Source organism: Protomyctophum bolini, assembly GCF_963924005.1.
Source record: "Protomyctophum bolini genome assembly, chromosome: 1".
Lineage (NCBI taxonomy): Eukaryota > Metazoa > Chordata > Actinopteri > Myctophiformes > Myctophidae > Protomyctophum > Protomyctophum bolini.
This window is the reverse complement of record NC_137862.1, coordinates 20,036,305-20,047,120: the sequence shown is the minus strand read 5'-3', so window position 1 is coordinate 20,047,120 and position 10,816 is coordinate 20,036,305. Positions and strand designations below refer to the sequence as shown.

The 10,816-nt window shown below is 38.9% G+C and overlaps 1 protein-coding gene across 10 annotated transcripts in view; it reads right to left on the bottom strand.

The window, feature by feature from the left end:
- Nucleotides 1-578, bottom strand: part of LOC308318627 (bromodomain adjacent to zinc finger domain protein 2B-like) — an 89,479-nt gene extending 88,901 nt beyond the window's left edge. For all 10 annotated transcript variants that reach the window (XM_080768243.1, XM_080768248.1, XM_080768245.1 and 7 more), the window contains exon 1: nucleotides 389-578. The gene's annotated coding sequence lies outside the window, so the exon portion shown is untranslated. The remainder of the gene's footprint in view (nucleotides 1-388) is intronic.
- Nucleotides 579-10,816: the final 10,238 nt, after the last annotated feature.

Sequence of the window (10,816 nt, the reverse complement as noted above, 5' to 3'; positions counted from 1 at the left end):
CGTGTGTTTAAAAGTTTAAAGTCGGAGTGGGTAAACAATTCTTCTGATCAAATAGGACAGCTTTAAGTGAACGGCACAAGAGAGGACACAAAGACGATTACCACTATCAGGTCACCACTCGGAAGGAAGGGGGAAAAATCCACTTCATTTTAAATGAAGACAAACTTTATGTATTGGAACAAATCTACCACTGTCGACCGGCTGGCGATTGAATGAATTACATTGAAACGTTATGGTTATAGCAAGTTAATATCAATTTCCAGTTTGACGATTGAGGGACAAGCGGAAAGCAAAGAAACTATCGCTGGCGAAAGAAATCAAGCCAGCTCTCCTGCTGCACATCGCTTGTTCTATGATAAAACACAACGCCTGGACTATAAACACTTACCTTTAGTTTCGACTCCTTTGCGTATTTCCAACGTGATTTTTTTTGTTGTTAAAGTAATACTTCGAATGCCCTCTTGCCCCTTTTCCTGTTCGATTTCGTTCTGAAAGAGGTCGGTAACAGATGATAAAGAAGGGAATTGGTCAGTAATTGAGTCTCGGCGTGAGTGTGTGTGTGTGTGTGTTAGTTACTAACAGCAGATTGAAGGAGACTCTTCTCAAGGTTTATTCAGCTTCACTTCAAGGAACCCATGTGACGTCAGCCCACAACTGACACACAAAGAAAACTTAAGATATATTTATGGAGCAGCTATTATAATAGCGATAGTGTTAATGACGGAGTATGTGCCATTATTACTTTTAGAATACACAGTAATGAGCCACAGCAACATCGGTCTACAATGTCAACATAAATTCGACAGCTTGTTGAGGAAGAAGTTGTACAGTGAGTCCACTGTACATTATTACTTGATATTGAAACAAAAATATGTCTGAAAAACTTTGTTAGTATAATTTAACGTTTTTTAATGCTTGTTAGATTGCATGTAGAATCGTCATTGATTTTATCCATTTGAAGAAGCTAATATATTATGTACAGAATATTTTTATTATGATAATGACATTTTATATATTGCCATTAAAAAAAATCTAATTCTGCTTTAAAAACATAGGAATGTATTCTGAGGCACAAAACTATAGGCCTTTATGAATTTAGCTACAACTGACCCGTTTGCCAGCCCCCACAAGATAATAATTATAAATGATCAAACAACATCCCACTCCACTTTACTCTCAGGTTGACTTCTGCATCTACAGACAAGTCTTTTGGTTCCAAATTAGAATACATTTGCCAAACAAACCTAGAAAAGGACAGATCTTCCATGGGATGGGGATCAATACATTGCTTGGCAAAGACAGCCATCTGTGCCTAATTGTATGTTTTACCTCCTCTTCTGAACACACAATAAGCAACAGGCTGAACGCCGGCCCTCTGACCCAGACTGGGTTTCCAGACATGGGGAGGGGGGAGGATTATTTCATTCAACTGGAAAACAACTAGGGGGCAGGGGGGAGTTTACAGATGGAAGGGGCAACTGTTCTTATGCCCCACCCTGACGAGGATGAGGATGGGCTGCAGAACGCAGCCAACTGGTGTGTCTCTCCACGTGTCACTTTGTCAACGCTGTGTCCATTTTAACAGGTATTATACAGGATTAACAAACTGTTCAGTGTTAGTTTAAAGACACCCCATAAATCAACCACAAAAATGAATGAACTTGTTATGATGTGTGATGAAGTGTTCATTTATGACCACATTTAAATTAACGCATCATAAACATTAAAACATAAAAATCACACCTGTGTGAAGTGAGGGGTGCTAATATATTAAAGTCTAACTCATATTGATTAGGTGATGTAATGGTGATGTAAAACAAACGGTGCAAACACAAACATTAAACGCCATTAACAATAAAGAGACAATATGATGTAAATGACACATGACAAATTTTCCCTTCATTGTCAATGCATTTACAAAACAAACATTGAACCTGTGTATAGGAGGGGCCCCTCAAAAAGTGGCAATAAATATACGTCGCAAACCCCCTTGCGCCCCTCCGCCCCAAAGTTATTAGTAGAGTTCTCAACAGGCCCGAAAATTAAGGCCCTACCGCGGCCCTCATCAAACCCTGTACACTCAAGACAGTAAGACACTGCCCTCGCTGCCACCCTTAGATCTCCATATATAGAGCTGACCTGTTCTGACATTCCATTATGTTGATCTGACCTCATCAAACCCTGTACACTCAATGGCCAGTACTGAATTAATTCCATAATGTTGATCTGACCCCCCATGCCAAAGCGCCAGCACTCGCCCAGCAGTCTGCCGTCACCCAGGCAGATGCGTGCATACGCTTCTCGCCCTCACGGCGTCTTACTGGTTTTAATGTATACATTGTGACACTCTTTTCAAACAGCTGATATTCAAAAAGGAAGAAGAAAATCTGATAAAACATAAATGGACCCGAGTTTGGCCTTATTCAGCTTGTGTTGTGCAGTTAAAGCTATTTTATATGCTTGCTCTCCATGGTCTTTGGTCATTGATTTTTCTCTCTGCCCCTTTCCATTACCTGTTGAGATGGGGGGGGGGGATTGCTCTCTCACACACACACACACACACACACACACACACACTCTCTCTCTCTCTCTCTCTCTCTCTCTCTCTCTGGCCACTGGCACCCTGGTGTATTCATTCTCCTCCCCCGCCTCCTGTACCAGGAATGACAGGCCATGAGGAATGACAGTGCCTGTGTTTGTCATACAGTAGCAGCAAGAAGCAGGGATTTTTAATTGCATTGGAGAATCTTCATTAAAGAGAGCGCATGGGGGCGGGTATGGGGGATAGGGCTGTGTGGGGGGGTGGGAGCATCGTCATTAGAAGAAGGCACTAGCAGCCCTAGAAGGGTGGGCCCTCTTTGCATGCACACTGAGAATGCCTGTCGTACCTTGGTCATTTGTAACATAATAAGTGCCAGCACAATGACTGCAATGCGAGAAAGCACACCACAGGGAAGGGAAGGGGGAAGGGAGGCAGCATGTCTATCTAAAAAGGGGTACTTTTTTGTCTTGATTAGAAAGTATAATGAGCCACTAAAGAAACAGACGAATAAAAAAAAAAGATCTCTCCTGAGACTGATGGAAAACAAATTAATGTGGTGATTTGGATTTAATTATTATTTTTCTATTAGTCCATCATTGGTAAAGACAGGGACAGTCACCAGAAGCGAGGAGCTGTGCTTGCATTTATTGATTTTTGCGCGGACACATTCAGGGAATACAGATTCATCTCCTCCCCTCCCCACACAATCCACTGTGTGGGATTCCATTAATATGAGGAGCTTCCAGCAACTCTGAGATGTTTAATTTGAACAACACAGATGGAGCTTAAAATAGTGTTCACACAGAAGAAAACTGGCCTAAGGTTGTCTTTTAAAGCAATTCAATTAGGCTTCACTCACTGTGCGATGCCCTACATAACAAGCATTAAATAAACACCCAATAACTCAAATTAAAACAATATGAAGAAGTTAACCAATACTGCCGCCCTCTACATTTGACATTTAACTCTGCCATTTTAATTGAGTGTAATTCAATCTATTGTTTTGTGTCAATATAAGAAGCCTGTAACTGGCCATAATTATTCTTACCATTCATGTTACAGTTTCTCTTTGTAGCATCTTTTCAATACCTCACTACACAATTCCTTGTCTTGTCAAATGTAATGATTTGCAAAGTCAATTAATTGAACTGACTGTGTGATTGAAGCACAAGGGACCAATTTGCTATTGCTGTACGTAGAATACTGTTGCGCCTGAAGTAATGCATATATTTCATTACTGTCATGAAATACAGCAATTATACAGGATGAATATAGCTATTGATTAAGGCCCTATACCGACCATGGCTGAACGAGGTGTAATGACCACTAGTGTGCATATTTCAGGCTTGGTCATTCTAAAAGCCATGCTAGATATAGTGGCTCATGGGAATTCATTGTGACAGTGAAGTATGTATTAACCCTTGACCCTTATCCCCAAACTCAGAACACATGTAACGTAACACGCTATAGGAAGGCCAGGACATGTTGCCTTATACATCAAAGGTTTTATCTGTGAAAATGATTGCATGTAGAATATCAATAATACAGTACTTTAGGTCCTGACAGAGACAATTCTCATGGCCAGTCAGGTTAAGTGAAATGTAATAGATAAATAGTGATTATTTTTGTGACATTTACAAACCAACATTTTGCAAACAATAAAGTATGTACATTGTCTGCAACGAGATGTAGATGAAGTGTTACTTGCACTATGTTTAACTGGGTAGGACCCTCTGGGTGGTGTGATGTAATACACAGAAGGGAGAAATCATCATAATAGCAGAGTAGTAGAGTGACTCATTCGTTGATGACATACGATGGCATATTCACACTGTCATTCAATGGTAGAGGTAGAGTGCGGTGTGTGTGTGTGTGTGTGTGTGTGTGTGTGTGTGTGTGTGTGTGTGTGTGTGCGTGTGTGTGTGTGTGTGTGTGTGTGTGTGGAGTGGAGTATAGTGTAGTGTAGGCAAGCACACATTGTGTGGACATATTGTTTGTGTGTTAGAAAGAGAGAGAGTATTAGTGGAGTACATTATTCCATTTCTGGGAACATGGAGTCATTTGTGCCAGGAAAGTGGAGAAACAAGTCACAGCCTTAGAATGATGCGTCTCTCCATAGAGGATGAGATCACAAGCAAATGTCACCACAGCCTGAGCTAAGCCAAATGACCTTGAATCAAATAAAAACATATCTTTACCCAAGTGAGTGTGTGTACACACACCACACAAATGTCAGCAGATTTTCCATTTGCTAAATCTACTACTAACCGGGTTAGGGTTAGGTGGGACAAGTCAAAACCAATGACAATACAGACTAGGAACATTCATAATTAGCCGATTTATTTTTATTTTTATAATTGAATTATTTCCCGAAAGTGTTATTACATAAAGGGCCAGTATCCTAAATGATGACATTATTTTACAAAAATAATGTTATTGTACAACTCTTGAAAACTGGTCATTCTTTTAAACAAAGATGACTTTGACAATCATCTATGAGACATCATCACATCTACAATTAACTAATAACTAACTTGTTTTTAAATAAAATGAAATGCTAAAGATTTAGGTTGCAACAATCATGCAAATAAATGTGGGTCTAAATTGAAAAGTTAACCCAGTGTAGAACATGTAACTCTGTTTACATAATATAACTCTGTGTAGACATACAATAGCTCAAACCAATTGCATATGAATAGCATTTCATTAACATTAACTCTATTAAACTAAAATGGTTTCATTAAAAGACATCTAGCTCATTTTAGAGAAGAGCTTCTACATTTTTACGAAAGTCTTAGCATTACCATAGTAAATGGTAAATTAACTGCATTTATATAGCAACCTTTTTACTCTTTCTGACTCTTCAAACTGCTTTCTAATGTACTTCACATTCACCTATTCACACATACCAATAGTATAAGAAACCATGCAAGGCAGTGAAGGCACCCACCTAATAATCAGGAGCAGTTAGGAGGAGTTCAGTGTCTTGCTCAAGGACACTTCGACACGCAGCCAGCAGAGGCCGGGATCGAACTTGGAAGTGGAACCTTCTGATTCCAAGACACCCGCTCTACCTCCTGAGCCATTGCCGCCCCCGTGTCTGAACAGTTGCTTTACTTTTACTCATTACTGCGGTCATTTAAACTTGGCAATAAAAAAGCTTTCAATTCCCACAATAGAATATTATTAGTATTAGTATTCAGCCATGATACCTTTTCACAGTAAAATACCAGTAGTTTTTGGCCCGGACGGACACGGTTAGCTCAACCGTCTGGGCACCTCCCCATCTCTCTCCCCCTTTCCTGTATGTCTTCTGGTCCCTATCAATAAAAACATAAAAAGTCCCAAAAAATATTAAAAAACTAAAAAACAGTAGTTTGCTGTTTAATCTGTGTGCTATTTCGTATCAACATAGAACGATTCATATTACTATGTTAACCCTGCTTAAATGGAATATGAGACTTTCACCCAATAACGAAGTAGAATTACTGTACATTACTGGACTGTATTATGGAGTCCAATTGAGATGTCATGAAGTACCAACAGACATCCATATCAACATGAAGGCAAGATGAATAATTTCTGTAGAGGTTATGATTTAGTTCTTATTTGTATTACATAAATCCAAATATGAATCTATAATATAAATCCATGAATCAAAATAATAGGGCAATGATGATGCTTGTACCAATAATGTATGCTGCTTGTCAATTGTTTTATGTAACACTTTTGTGTGTAAATATGCTTTAATATTATCATTGCCGAAAAGATGAGACCATACGCTATATTAGCACATTCAGTATATGCATAAAAGATGAGCTGTAGTGGTCATCAATATGACATTACATTGATACAGTTACTGCTTTGGGCCTATTGTCGTGAAATTGGAGATTAATCATTCAGATATTGTCATGTAAAAAAATAGGACTACAGTGACAACATTATGTTATTGGTATATAATCAATGTTGGCAAATTAACAACAAAACTAGTAGTGTTGACACTGACAGTGTGCTTAACAATAAGTCATGTTTGAAATATCAGGAAAGATATGTTAAAGACAAGGTAATTGTCAGAGGACCCTCAGTTACCCGTGAGGACAATATCTTTAAACTACAACCATAAAGTGGAAAGCTGTCAGACACTGGTTAAAGAATTCCTCCCAAAAATCTCTGATACGACTAGAACCACTGACAATTTGTAATGTTATTAAGTGACACCTTTCAGGAAAATGCGAGTCTCACATTGGTTTAAGCATGAATTAAAATCCCTGACTAGATTTGTCAAATAGTATTGCTCAACATGTCTTTTCAGCATATAACGTTTTTTTAAATGGCACAACTTTTTTTATTCAAAGTCGTGTCCTTTCTGATAAGATTTTTAAAACCACATCCACATTGAATTAGGTGGGGGCCTTAATTTCCTTCAAGTAATGTCAGAACGCCTTACGAATGAAGAAAACAGGCTCTATGTTAATTAATACTGGCAGGCCACTGTTCCTCCTGGCAGCATACAGACAGACATGCTGGACTGCCCTCTGAGACGCCTGGTCAAAAATAGGGCACTGCACAGTAATGATCACAATGGTGACATCATCTCTGTCTTCAATGTGCTCTCCTGAACAAAGAGCAGCAGGCACATCGGGAGGGATGCAGATGTCACTGACTGTGTGTCTGGGGAACATTAAGAGCAACAAATGTTCTCAGAATCCTCTGAGAGGGCTTCATAATTGCGTGCAGTAAAGCAAAGCTTCACTTTACACAGTTAGAGAGCTGAGTATGTTTGTGTGGCATGTTATCGTCTGTGCGTTTTCAGACTCCCTGAATGACGCACATCTTCTAAACGAGGCAGTGATGGTCAGAGCAAAGCCGAAAGAAAGATCATTAAAGAATATATCAAATAATCTCTCAATGGCGTTCTGTGTATCAAAGACACAATTTGGTTTCTTTGTTGGCAACACATTTGTGTATGTTAGAATTTGCATACAATGCTTGCCAAAAACTGCATTTGTAGGTAACTGAAACACAACATAGCGAGAATTATGTCTGTAAATGACTCACAGAGTTTCACATGGTGCCATTCAAACATGTGACTTAAAGTGTTAACATATGTGGCTGTTTTTTCCCCAATGTTGCTGATGTGCTCAGATGCATATCCGATCCCAGTTATGAATTATGCTCAACATGTCCTGTAAAAGGTACATTTCTGGACAAACTAGAGTATATTTGTAGTTTCGTATTTTGTAGTCTATTTTTATAGACATATAGCCTACTTACCTACTACATACTTTTAAATGTATGGGTGCCCTGTGCCCTGTGCACAGCTGACTCATCCAAGGTGCAGCTAAGGCAGAAGCAATATAACATTCAAGATCAAAGTAATCTAGCACAAACCAGGGTTGTTCAAACTAACCTTTTAGTTTAATACGGCATAAGTTCATATAGTTGTATCAGGTACTGGAGGGAACACTCAGGATTGTACTGTGTATTATATAGTTGTGTATAGTTCAATGTACATTATTATTATTATACTTTTTTTTTTAATATACTGATTAGACTGATCCTATAGATAACTGAGTCTGAGGCACTACACTGTCTATGCATTTGGTTGTATTACCTTGCGTTTATAGCTTACTGTAAATCACTCTGGATTAAAAGCGTCTACTAAATACCTAAATTGTAACGGGTACCGCAGGATAATGTGTCTAATTAGTCAAGATAAAGTTTATTATAGAGAGGTTATGTATTATATAAATAAATACGACTGAACTCACTTGGTTTGCATTTCCAGGTGGTGAGCAGATTTAGCCAGCATGCAGGAACTGCACTTGATCTTTGTCTAGAGAGGGTCGCTCAAATCAAATAAAGAGAATCCTCTAAGGGTGAGCAATCTATTGAACTAAATTTGACTTTAAACTAAATCTTCTGTGATTTACATTGGACACAATATTTTCGGCGAGTTTCTCTCTGAGAGTTTCATAGGAAGCATCGACTTTTTGCTCTTTGCACTCATGCCACACATGTATTGTGGCCCTCTGTAAAATCACCCTTTGTGGTGTTCATGTGTTTCCACAACACGACAACAGAGAGAGAGAGAGAGAGAGAAAGAGAGAGAGAGAGTGGGGGAAAGAGAGAGAGCAAAGGAAAGAGCGAGGCTGTTAGGGGGAGAGAAAGGAAAGAGATTCTCAAGACCTGGACGAGCCGTGGGAAAAGAGGGGTCTTGTGGAGGAAAAGCAGAAATGTCTCAGGGCATTCCTTTGTGATTACACATAGCTGGAGAAGTCCAGACATTCTCCGAGCTATTCTGTGTCTGGCGCAAAAAAGAGAATAATGGACTATAAACCAATTAAGTTAAATGTATTGAAGACTCCCTGAACCTGGACAAAGTCATTGTCATGTTTGTTTATTTTTCTTTGATTTTAATTTCTATCAGAGTTAAGAAAAAACCAAAAATGCTGATTGCAGATTCCCATTTAATTGGCAAGGTGAATACATCAGGCCATGTAGTATCCCATTGAATGAACATAAGAGGGACAGTTGAGTAGCCATCTCCTATCCACTGAAGAGAGAGAAAAAGTATTCAAGTAATAGGAGAACATTGTATATAATCTCAGGTTACATGCCCATAAACTGAGCTGAAGGAGTTCTCTACCCCCAATGGAAAATGAATATTCCTCCCTTGTAACAGCTAGGATGAATGAGAAACAGCTCGAAGGAATGCTCTGTTATCATCCAATCACCAGCACTGGGGGAGGAGAGAACGTAGTTTCTATTCACGAAGCTATGTGCACAATCATGTGTCTGGATGAGAGAAAAGGCATTGGCCTACAGACCTGCAATGGGCTTGAGCAGCCTCTGTAGCTCACCACCAGACCTTGCACTTCCTCATTTGTCTAGGTCATGTGTCCTTTTTGTCAGCAATTAATCTGCACCACCCCCCTCCCCCTATATTTATCCATTTCACCCTTTCTCCTTCACCTTCTATGAGCCTTAGGTAGATTTACACCTGGTTTGATCACTCTTCTGCTTTGAACACAGATTGGGCTACTGCATGGCTGCATGTGCCTTTGCAGAAATTGCAGGTGTTTCTTTGACAAAACATGAATATGTATTCTGTTGACCATGACATTTTATGCACCTTTTGCACAGTATACAATTACAATTTACAATTTAGGCATTTAGCAGATGCTCTTAATCCAGAGTGATTTATAAAATACAGTATAGAAACAGTCATCAAGGATCATAGTTGGTAAATGGTGCATATATATAGCGCTTTTATCCAATGTGCTTTACATAGATTGTGCATTACATTCACCCATTCACACACATTCATACACCATGCAAGGCCACAACCTGCACATCAGGAGATCAGTGTCTTGCTCAAGGACATCCATCCATCTAGCAATAGTATATATGTACAATGAAAATAATATACACTATACTATAGAATGCTATGTCTACATAATATCCTATCTAAATTACATAATTTTAGCCTTTGCATACGCCTGCAAGGTATACTCATTCACTGCTTAAAAATGACATCAAACACTCTCATTACACTTTGACTGAGATTCATTTGAACTGTATCAAATATTGTTTTGACATAGAAGAAGTTTGTAATACATTTTAATTGATTTTCTTTGATTAGTGCATCTCTCATGTTTTGGTAGGAAGTCAAAAAGAAAAAGAAATTACACAGTACACATGCTCCTAATTCTGGATTTACTTTGATTGATTGATTGATTGATTGAAGTATTTATTTGCAGTTTGGAGAATTACAGTACATTTAAAGCACAACTCAATACAGACTGTTAACTGTAGACGACACCATAAAGCATTACACTTGTTTACAATAGGGTCCACCATGTTAAATACATCATAACATTTAGAGACATACACATAGGCCTATATACACTTCTATATAATCACTTTGACAGGCCGCAATTATTTTAAAATAAATGTGAAATCTATTGGAAATGCATACCTCCTTAACAACGCAAACTAAGCTTTGGCAAGCAAATAACAGAGCAGCTCCAAGCTGCTTTTCTTGGAGCTGGTTGTACTGTGCCCCCTAGTGACTACCAGTTTAAACTGTGCTTCCATGATGACATCAAGTTCCACACTGCTCCAGAGTCGCTGCCAGAGTGCAGCTCATGTGTTGTGCAGATAGCTGCTCTTATCACGATTACTGGTGGTGGTGGCGGCAATACTAATAATTGTCTCCACCAGGCCGAAGGCATGTTGAGAGAGTAGGTTTTGCACTCCGTCCGTGTGTGT